Genomic DNA, 12,390 nt, shown 5'->3' with positions numbered 1-12,390 from the left:
TGGTAGTTTTACGCTTGGATGATTACTCGACTTCATTTCTGCCAATTTTTGGCTTAATGGAGTTCTTTAGTTTCTTTTGAAAAACTTGTTTTGTGGTAAAAGTTTTTTTTAGATGAATTTCTGTTCGTTTTTTACTGACAAAGTTATTTTCATGAAATTTTTTTTTTTTATATCTTTCCAGTTTTTTTTTTATAAGAATCCAAATTTTGGCATAATTGTGGAGGTTTAACATGCACAATGTCCATAAAGATATAGTTGTTGGACCGTTTTACTATGCTGAACAAAACGGTTCTCTCAAAGTTTTGACTGGATGTGTTTGGGAAATAAATCGGCTTGAAGAACGGGCTGTTTACTCTTAGAAAGGACACTATAAGTTTTAACTGCGAATTGATTGGGCTTCTTTAAATTTTTCAATGATATTTCTATCTATTGTAGAGTGTTGCTGCCTATGATATTGATTATATGCCTTTTTGAAAATCTGTATGTATACAGAATTTTCGTTTAATTGGAACACCCCCTAAACACTTCCTAGAAGTTTCACCTCAATGCTCTAAGCGTCATTAGTTACAGTAATTGTAGTTGTAGTACAAAAAGTATACATATAGTGCCTTCTGGCTAGTTCAAAATCCCCCACAACTTACTCTTAAAGATCTAACTTTATAATATAAATTGCTCTTGATATATTCCTTTGTCACCTTTTTGAAAGTCCACATGCTCATAGTTTGTTTTGATTTAGTTCAACGTCCGCCTAAATATTTCTTATATTATTGAAGACTGTTATATTCTCTTTGTACTATTGGCTACAAAATAGCTGTCTCATATTTTCGATCGAATATGTTTTGGGATAAGAGGATATCAGGGAGAGGGGGGGGGGGCTATTTTCTCTCCATCACCCTTGACTCTTAAAATGGAACTAAAAGTATGCTTTTACAATCAAATGAGCCTCCTCTAAAGCTCACAAGACCACCTCTTCATAAAAACCTTACATCCCCCCGGGGCACAACTCAAAACCCTTATCTCCATACTTTCGGGGGTAGTGTCAGCCCCAAAGGCCGTGTTATGAGATCTTTGGACTATTTTTGAAAAAATGTCTATCTCAGAATTTCTATCGTATGCCTTTGGGGAAAATATGACGTGGGGGGGGGGGGGGTATAGCTGTCCTTCTATAAATTTGACTCTTAAAAATGGTCCTTCAACTTCCGATTTCCAATCCAATGAACCCTCTCCGAAGTTTATACGACCACCGTTTCCATAAAACCCTTAAATGCCCTTGGGGCATACCGTAAAACCCTTGCCCTGAGGACTCTGAGGGAGTTCTCATCCTCAAAGACATAATTTTTGGACTTTTAAACTACATCAAACAAAAGAACTACCTCGAAATTTTGGACCAGAAGAGTTTGGGGAAATGATGGGCGTGGGGGGATGGTTGCCCTCCAATCACTTTTGACTATTAAAGAAGGCACTGGCCCTTTCAATTACCAACCGACTGAGTCCTTTTCGAAGTTTCTACGACAACAAATGACCATCTTAAAAATTTCTATCAGATTTGCTTCTGAAAAATACGATGTGTGTGTGGGGGGGGGGGAGGGCTATTTGATCACTTTGACTCTTAGAAAGAGCACTATAACTCCTGATTACCAATCCAATAAGCCCTCTTCGAAGTTTATTCGACCACCATTTCTATAAAAAACCTTATATGCCCCTAGGGCGTAGCTTACAACCCTGGTCCTGAGGTCTGTATGGGGGGGTGTCATCCTCAAGGACATAATTTCTGGACCTTTCAACTACACTGAACAAAATGGCTATCTCAAAAACTATGATTGAATGTGTTTGGGGAAATGATTGGTGTATGGGGGGGGGGGCTGTATGACCTCCAATTACTTTCGACTGTCAAAAAGGCGATTAGAACTTCTGATTACCAATCAAATGAGCTCCCTGTGAGGTTTATAGGACCACCCTTTCTTTAAAAAACCTTATATCCCCACAGGACATAACTTACAACCCTTGCTCTGAGGGTCGTGGCGGGGGGGGGGGTTGTCATTCTCAAAGTCAGAATTTCCGGACCTTAAAACTACACCGGAAAAAATGGCACTGTTTGGATGCCATTTTCAGAATCCTTAACTGGAGGCTTACAAGAACCCCTCTCGTACCCCCCCCCCCCCAGCCCCCTTAGTAAATTTCATAAATCTTCTGCTCATCAGTAAGCTACTGAAACATTAGGAGGCTACCACACGTTTAATGGCTCAATTAAAAGCTATTGCTTTTATTTACTAGGTTTTACAAATTCTATAGAATTTGTAAAAACCTAGTAAAAACCTAGTAAAATTTGTAAAAACCTGGTATACCATCTATTAGATTTCATAGATTTCAATGTTAACTAGTTTCTGTGGCAAATTTGCAATGAACTCTTTGTCATGGTTGAAGCATTAGCTGCAACCTAGTAAAGAGCGAACCACAGGCCATTTTAACTAAAAGTTAAAAAACATTAAACAGTCTTTTTTTTTCTTTTTTTCCAGGACTAGCGGATTACTAGGGCATCATAGAGAGATGCTTAAGAGCTCATTCAAAAGCTATTTCTCATATATACGCGATTTATATAAATTCTGCCATCTGCAAATGCCATATGGCACGAAAAAAGGGACGTTTTATGCCGTTTCTCAAGGGGTGGGGCTAGCGGGCTACCAAAACATCATAGTTTCATACCAGAACAACATTGATAGATCATTTAAAAAATATTACTTATGTCTCCGTTCTTTCTCTAAATTCCACCATCTGCAAGTTTCAAATGGTACTAAAAACGGCACGTTTGGTACCATGTCTCAAGCGGAAAAGCTGGGGCTAGTGGGCTACCAGAACTTTTTAGAGTGATGTTTAATGGCTCATTTGAAAAGTTTCACTCATATCTACGTGCTTCTTATCAATTCTACCATTCCTAAGTGAGCACTGACAACAACAGTTTTGATACCACTTCTTAAGTGGAAAATCGTGGAAGTATAAAACGGTATCATTGTAATAATTATGGTCCAAAACCCTTAACTGGAAGTTTGCAAGAACACCTCCCGCATGTTCCTCCTCCACACCTCCTTAATAAGCTACGAAATGGAAGTCCTACAAACACCACTTTATTAAATTAGATTATTAGAGGCGTGGATCTGTTATTACAGCGCTGGACATCAAATTTGATCATCATCCGTTCGATTCCAGCTTGGATTTTTTTTCAATCATGGTTTGTCGCTTGTTTTGATTACTTTTAAGATAATCCATTATGTTTGCAAATGGTATGCACTCATTTTTTAAAGCATAACCCGGGACGGCTTATTTTATACCCATTACTCCTATCTACATGCTTTTTATTAATTTTATCATCCATAAGTGTCATATAGCACTAAAAATGGCACTTTTGATGCCACTTCTTAAGTGGAAGAGTTTGGAAGCATAAAACAGTACTATTGCAGTAATTTTGGTCTAAAGCCCTTAACTGGAGGTTTATAAGAACCCTCACATATACTCCCCCTCAAGACCCTCTTAGTAAGTTTCATAAATTACCTAATCATCTTAAAAGTAAAAGATTATTGCAAAAAAAATTAACTAAATTTTAAAACTTTTCAACTAGAAATAAACCAAAAATTTAGCTTGAATGATCAAAAGTTTTGAATTGAACCTTCAAACTTCACTCTGTGATGAAGCCTGTGTGCTACTTTTAATGGCGGTAATTGAGGGGAAAGGACGTCCTTGCCCCCTTAGTTTTTTGCTCCTGCCTAAGTTATGAAACACTCTTTTTTTTGTCATTTTATTGGAAAAGGCACGTTTTTCATTTGAAAAAATGGGGGAAAACAACCGAAAGTGTACTTGGTGGTAATGTGCTATCAAGTAAAATTTATAAACAGCGATTAGGTATAAATATAAGCTTTGAAATGATCCCTTAAAGAGCTTTCTTTGTTACAGCAGTCTTCTTGTGTCTGGTATTCAGTAGGCGATTTTTATAGCCCTGTCTTCGTTATAGCTTTTTCAAGCGAAGTCGGCCGAGTAAAACCAGCTTTTTATTCATTGAAAAATAAACTTTCCTGAAAAACATGTACTATTTTGTGAAGTATGGATAATGAACTTTGTGTTATAGACTGAAAATTTGTCTTAGCTGTCAAGATTGTCTTCTATTTTGTCAGTATTTTCTAGGGGTGGCTTATCTTCTCTAGATCGGTAATTTAAAAATTATTTTAAAATAAGTTTTCAACTGAAACTAAGGAGTGACATTAAAACTTAAAATGAACATACATTACTCCGTATAAATAAAAAAGATCATGGCAGCGTTTTTTCTACATTAAATTCTAATCAAAAACGAACAAAGATTAATTTTTTTAAAACAAAGTTTTCCGAGGGAAGTAAAGGGTGAAGTTGAAACTGAAAACGGACAAAATTATTACTTCACAGCCGATCTAATATACATCAATAAAACTAATACAGATAAGCAACTAATTATGTTTCCCTATGTTTCTAGGATAATAGAAAACTAGCGCTTTACCTGACAACACAAAATAATATAGGAGCTTTGGTACAATAAAAGCAAACCATTTAAAGACACTTTTTACAGAATAAAAATGTTATCAATCCCTTTTAGGATCAATCCCCCCCCTCATGTTGCTTAGAAAACAAGACAAACTATTGTGGGGAAAACAATACAATTCAAACTATCCTATAATACTGTCAACATACACACCAGTTTCATATCATACTAAAAAAGACATGTATCAAAAACGCACCTTTCAGTTTAAAAAGTTAACGGGTAATTTATGCTTGCTTTAGCTTTAAAGTTCATTCGTTCCTTTTAGGATCAATCCCTTTTACGATAAAGCAACAATCAATTTTAGGATTGTTGTTTTATTTTATTTTTTTCGTTTAATATGGTTATCACTTTTGCACAATGGCTCAAATCAATTACTGGCTCTGGTTTTGGTTCTGATTAAATAAAAAAAAAAAGTTTTTTTTTATAACTGAAAGTAAGGAACGACGTTAAAACTTAAAACGAACAGAAATTATTCCGTATATGAAAGGGGCTGTCCCCTCCTCAACGCCTCGCTCTTTACACTAAAGTTTATTATAGTTTAAAAAAAATAAAGTTGTTATAAAGTCAAACTTTAGCGTAAAGATTGAGGCGTTGAGGAAGGGACAGCCCCTTTCATATACGGAATAATTTCTGTTCGTTTTAAGTTCTAACGTCGCTCCTTACTTTCAGTTAAAAAAACTTGTTTGTTTTTTTATTTAATTTTTGAACGTTTTTGAATTAATGCAGGTTTGGATTTTGGCTCACCGTACATGAATAATTAAAACAAAATTTGCATATTAATTTTACTTTTATTTGGTTAAATGGCTTTCTCGAAACTTGTGTAATTTTATTTACGAACGTTTTTATTAGTAAGAAATATACGTAACTTACGAATCAACTTAAGTAACGAACTTCTATAATCATATATATTTTAAATACGTATATTAGGGGGTTCGCTCCCTAGTCAATACCTTGCTCTTTAAGCTAAAGTTCGAATTTTATTCCAATTCTATAAAAATGACCACTTAATCACAAAGGCCATTAATTAGAATAAATAGCTCTTATGAAAGTACTAAAAAATCTTTGGCTTAAAGAGCGAGGTATTGACTAGGGGGTGAACCCAATCATATACGTAATATTTTCTGTTGGTTTTAAGTTTTGATGTTGCTGCTTACTTTCAGTAGAAAAACTTATTTTTTTTTATTTAATTTCTTATCTCTTTTTTAAATAATGCTGGGAAATCCGGCGTCCCCTTCATAGCAATGTCCCTTCCCCAATGAAAACTTCCGTCATGGAAAGATCCTCCCACATAACCCCCGACCCACCCCCCCCCCCCACTACCAGAAAAAAACCTCCCCTGAAAACGTCTGTATACTTCCCAATAACCAATACTATATGTTAAAATTGGGTAAAGTTCATAACTTTCAGCCCTCCCCCCGAGGACTTCGGGAGATTAAGTCTTCCTAAAAGACATAGTTATCATATTTTCGACCATGCTGAACAAAATGGCTATCTAAAAATTTTGATCGGGTGACTCTGGGAAAAAAATGAAAGTGGGAGGGGGCCTAGTTGCCCTCCATTTTTTTGGTCACTTAAAAAGGGCACTAATACTTTTAATTTCCGTTCCAAAGAGCCCTCCCACGATATTCTATGACCACTGGGTCGATACGATCACCCATGGGAAAAAAAACACGTATCCGTGATCTTTCTTCTGGCAAAAAGCTTCGCTGTATATGATGGTGTGCTTTTCATTAAGGTTGTATAACTTTTAGGGGGTCTTTCCCCCTTTTTTCGAAAATCGGCAAAATTTTCTCAGGCGCGTAACTTCTTATGGGTAGGACTAAACTTGATGAAACTTATATATTTGAAATCAGCATTAAAATATGATCAAAATGGTGTATCTATTGGTATCAAAATCCCGTTTTCTAGAGTTTCGGTTACCATTGAGCCGGGTCGCTCTTACTTGCAGTTCGTTACCACGAACTGTTTGAAAAGGAAGTCATGATTAGTTTGTAGACAACTTTGAAGTGAAACCATATTGATAGTATTAGGATTAAAGAATAGCTTTAAAATTTGTATCATAGCTTGAAATTCACTATTGTATAGAGAGAAACAGCCAGATTTCCAGAGTTTACATTATGTCTTATTTGATCCTCATTTCAAGTAATACTAAAGCATATTTATTACAATTGAAGATTGTATATTATTCCCTGTTGGTATTAAAGGTTGCGAGACCAAAATACAACCTGATAAATCAATACAATATTTCTGTATGCTGTTGAGTTACTTTGCGGCTATTAAAAAAATATTTAATTTTACACTGATATTTTTAAGATGATTTTAATTGTATACTGAAAGTTGATGATGTCACAACTGATGTAAGACTGTGGACAGCTTTACAGATTGGTTTATCGTTGTTAGGCTACATAATCACTTTTGACCCCAAAACCAATATTCCTGTTTCTTATACTGGACTTTTGTGTTTTCAATAAAGCGCTAGTTTTCTATAGTCCTAGAAACAAAGGGAAACATAATTAGTTTGTTTATCTGTATTAGTTTTATTGATATATATAACATAGGTTGTGGATTAATAATTTTTGTCCGTTTTAAGTTCTCCGTTTTAAGTTTTTCCGTTTCTCCGTTTCTCCGTTTTTTCTCCGTTTCTCCGTTTTTAAGTTTGTCCGTTTTAAGTCCGTTTTAATTTCTGTTCGATTCAAGTTTGAATTAGCATATGACTTAATCCTTGCTCGTTTTTGGTTCTACAATGGCTCTTTACTTGTCATTGAAAACTTCTTTCTTGGGAAAAGTTTTTTAAGGGAAATTGAAGTAGAGAGGGGGATCCGACTCCCACGAGTACACCATATATGGGCATAGAGTCCCTAGGGAGATGGTTTTTGTCACTGAGAATGAAAAAACATGATTTTTCTCACTTGAAAAAACAGGATTTTCTCACTTTTATGGATGTTTCATGGATGGTTATGAGTGTTAGTCAATTTATTTGTTGTTTTTCATGGATGTCCATAACAATTTATGTCTGTTTTTATGGTATTTGTCACTGAGAATAAAAAAAAAGGATTTTTCTCGATTTGACGTATTTTCAAGGTTAATTTATTTGTTGTTGTTGTTCGTCCAGGTGTACGCTAGGGGGAAATGTTTTGATCCAGGAATAGGAAACCGGAAGTACATGCATCCTTCTAAACCAATCAGAGGGCTGGTTACATCTCCTTCTAGACCAATCAAAGAGTCACTTACAAAAGTTTTTCCTTTTTCAAAAAAAATAGCCCTTGGGCTTTCGTATTTAACGGACATGCGTTGTGATTAAATTATCATATAGTTCTGTGACACAATGGATAGAGCACCTGAAATTATTGATAAGTTAGAAGCCTTGGCAACAAATATTTACAATGTGAGTACACTTTCATTCTTTATTTTCAAATAAAATTATTTTCGTTGGTCACCCTCCAGTATATTCAGGTAGATCCCCCCCCCCACTCCCACTCTAATATAAACTCCATTATGCTATCTTTATAGTCGTTAAAAGACTATAAAATATGCTCTTTTAAACCATGTAACCCCCCCCCCACTCCCCCCACTGTTTACGACTAATTCTTGCAATAGAAATAATTCTCTTTTTCGATATAATTCTTGCGTTCTATATTTCTATCTAAAGTGACAACCCTTAGCTATTAATATACCGTTTTCCATTTAAGCCGTCGCTAACTTGACAAAACATTTCCGCAAGGTTATAATTAGCTGACACCCTGATTCAAAATTGATCACAGATTCAAAAGGATTGTTTTTTCCCGTCAAATTAAAACAGTTGCAAGCAAAAAGAGATTGCAATAATTAAGCTAGGGCAACACAACCTGTATGGAAGAATGAAATGCTTTCTAGACAAAATGAATGCTAACAAATATTTTTAGGACATTATGTAAAAAGGGGGAAGGGGCCATGCCTCAATTCTATCGCCATCATTGTAAAGTTAAAGAACAAAACTGTTTCTTCGCGTTAGGCAGTAAGAGGGTCGGGGATTTCTAAGAAAAAGATAGCTTTATTATGTGTAAATTGAATATCATTTACATCCAAGATGGTACATTTAGGCCTATAAGCTACTGGGTTAACAATCTTTTTTCTATTTTAAATCCTATAGACGGGAACATTTAAAAATTTTTCTCAACAAGGTAAAAATAAGAGGATTTCTCGTAAATTTTACTTTTTGCTTTGCTTTTGGCTTAGGGGGAGGGGGCTTCTTAGTGATAAATGCTTTCTAGACAAAATTATGGCTAGGGGGATGGGGGTACTAATTTTCCTTCTGTAAAAAGGGGGAAATTATTTCAATACTAAATTTTTTCTCTTCTTTTAAGGCAAATTGTGAAGAATGTATTGCGGCTCCTCCACCTAAGAGAGTAAGGGGTAATAATGCGACCCCTGCGAAGGCGACAGTTATGCAATATGGTCGCTGGCCGAAGCCCCCCAAACAAGTGTTGCCTGCCCAAGCCGCAGCCCAATCTGCGCAGGATTGTGACATCGCTTGCCCATCCGCTCTCCAAGGACCTTTAAAAGCTGCCCCACCTACGCTACGTCAGGAGGTTGCCCTCCAGCATGCTATGCCAGGACCATCCGGTACCCAAATACAGCCGAAATTTGCAAATGTGAGCATTTTCACCTCTAGTTTCTATCTATTTCTTCCATGTTTTTAGGCCTTTTCTTTTCGCTTTTTTTTTCAACACTGTAAAATTGTGTCAGAGATTTTAAAAGATATTTTTTCGATAAAGATGTTTTCTCCCCACTCAATTTGAAGGACAGAGATTATACCATTTATCTCTTACACTTATGGATTCTAATTTGCGTAATATTGTTGACAACTTTCAACCTTACAACTTGCCAAGATTTTGGGGAGACATTCAATAAGAGTTAACGGTTCCCATTTAATTACATTTTCCAGAATATCATGAAAATAACAGACTTGTATTAACGAATGTAAGGTCAAACGAGGTCGGTTTATACACATTCAAAATAAGCTATTTTCGGGGGGATGATCTGAATGAGTTAGGCTATCCATTTCAAACCAAGTAATGACACCGTTTTTTTTTCCAAAGCAGATATGGGCTATTAATATGAAATGCTTTTTTGGGGGAGGTGATTGTTTGAACAAAATCAAAACCTACTATGTCATGTTTTAGATTGTATTTAGCTGGAACTTTCAGGATATATAGAGTAAACCAAATGCTACTAAGCACATGTAAATAATAATCCAATTTTTAAAAATAGGGTGATTTAGACACATTGAAAATAAGCTATTTTTCATTTATAGGTTGTCCTGGTCCCATACTAGCCATCTCCCCCCTGCTCGTCAGTTGGAGAAGGAGAGGACGCGCCTATGGGGATTTACAACAATGAAGCATCTACTATCAGTGAATTGCATGGTAATTCCCTAGAAATACCCTTTAACATTGATGACCTTTTAAGTGATTGTTTTTAATGCTGATAATAGTATAGTTGCGAGGGTAATATAGGTAATTAAGATTCGGACTTAGCATTGCAAAGTCCAAATACTATGCAGCTTTTGGATGATTTTCTTGGTGAAATAACGGGAAACCCTTCCCCCTCAGATTACAGGAACATAGTTCCAGTTCAAACAAATGAAACAGCTTCGATAAATTCCCATAGCCCTATTATTGAACAATGCGGGGGAGGGGGTGTTGATAATAATATACAAGAGGGGGAGGGAAAGGGTAATGTCCAATTTACATCATTCCCTGAGTTTCAACTATCAAATACAATTTTAAATACAATAGTTGTCTACACTGCAACCTTTGGTGACACTTTTAATTCGCTTTTGTACGGTAATTTAGTGGTTAATTCCATATAACTTTTGCACAAATATACGGATAGAATTCCAAACCTGCTGGAGAGCCAAATTCAAATGTGGGCTGGGAGGGATTCATTTAGGGATTTTATTGTTTTAAAGGTGTTTTATTTAAATGAGAGAAAAAGTGAAGTTTACCACCATTCTGTACTCACCGACATGCCCTTTATTTATCAAAATTTAAAGAATTTTGAGGGTGCTTTTTCCGAGTGGATAGGTCATATTATTATGCATCTCGAGAATTATAACGAAAATTGGAGCCGTTCGGTAGTTCTTTATGTTGAAAATTTAAGCGTTAATACTTGTAAATTTAAGAAAGATTTTATTTTAAGAGGGGGGGCAGATGGGGGAGGGAGGGCCATAGTTTTAAAATATAATTCTTATTAAGTTGGTTGTCGTGGTGTCCAGTGGATCCGTTTTGAAACAGCTCAAAAATGTTTCAAGTACGCTTTCCTCATATAAGTATTTCAGCCTCTAGCAGATGACGCTACCAAGACGAATTTAGATCACTGGGCTGTACAGTAGAAGGAGGGGTCCAATTTCTCCATTTAAGATTTTACTTGTTTAGAGAGAAAACACCCAGTAACGCTTAGGTCCATAGATATTTTTGAAAGGGTCAATGCCCATTTGAATATCGGTGTTACTGTGGTTCAGAATGAAACTGAATTTCAATATGGGGTTCGTTCAAAAAAGAAGGGGGTGGTGTTCCCAGTAAGGGGACTGTCGATTGAATTGGGCAAATACTGGGTTTGGCAGTTGTACACACCACCATCTAGTGACCTAGCCAATTCAATTGGCCATTTTAACCCAATTACAGACATTAGTAGAGTTCTGGGGGAGGGTCAGAAAAGGGGGGGTACGTTTCTACTGTCCAACAAGCCTGTCACAATTTCGTAGCGATATAAAACTACGGGATCATATGAAGCACTGTAGACGGCATGGCTACCAGTCAGTGGAAACGGTTTCAGGGGATAGGGTCATTTTACGTTTTAAAAATTTTCAAAACACCCTCCTCCAGTGCTACAAAATATCTTTGGATTGTGAAGCTTAGCTGGTGGAAGTGAACAATCCTCGATTTCCAAACAGAATGAAAGAACATCAAGCTATTGCAGTGTCCTATGCCCACGCCCAAAGAGACAGTTCTAACACCATGTAGTTGTTAGAAATAGTAGAAACATTGGATGAGGGAGAGTGCATGATCAAGGTGCTGACTAAATTAATTTGGCACCGTTAATGGCGCTATTGCTCGTTTGAGAAATACGCATTATCCTATGGTGTTGTTTGCAGAGGATCGTCTCGCGATTAAAAATCAAAAAATATGTAGGGTTTGTAAGGGGGAGTTTGAAGAGGGGGATAAGGGGACTAAAGTGAAAAGAGGAGGGCGAGGAAAAGTCAGAGATCATAATCACTTGTGGCAGGAAAGATCCTCTGGGGGTAGTACTTTTAGAGGGGTTGCACATCAGTCGCGTAAGTTAAATGTTAGCCAGCAGTTTTTTATCCCAGTTTTTATTCATAACTCAAATTATGATTTAAAATTTATTTTACCGCCTCTGGCACGTATGCATAGAGAGGTAGGGGGAGTAAACGGTCCATGGGTAAATAATTCATTTTTCTATAATATTATTTCCAAAGCGCCCGAGAAGTTGTTGCTTCTCGAGTTGAAATGGCAGGTAGTAAATACAGGGCACATAAGCTGGAATAAAATCAGATTTTTAGATTCCTTTAGTTTTTCCTCAGTGCAATTGAGTCACCGGATTCAGGTTCAGTAAAGCGACAATTTTGATAGTTTTCCTTTGCTTAAACAGCACTTTCCAGACAGTGAAATATATAACCTATTGACATGCAAAGATGTATATGCTTACGACTAATACTGTTGTGGTGCTTGCTTAAGCGAGGTGTAACTGCCTCCAATTGAAGCCTTTTATAATTCACTCACCAACAATGAATGCACGGCCAAGGAATTTGAGTTTGATAAGAAAGT

The sequence above is a fragment of the Artemia sp. Qi Xiang Cuo genome, chromosome 2, assembly GCF_049724085.1.
Source record: "Artemia sp. Qi Xiang Cuo chromosome 2, ASM4972408v1, whole genome shotgun sequence".
In the NCBI taxonomy this organism is placed as follows: domain Eukaryota; kingdom Metazoa; phylum Arthropoda; class Branchiopoda; order Anostraca; family Artemiidae; genus Artemia; species Artemia sp. Qi Xiang Cuo.
Note: the sequence above shows the minus strand (reverse complement) of the source record.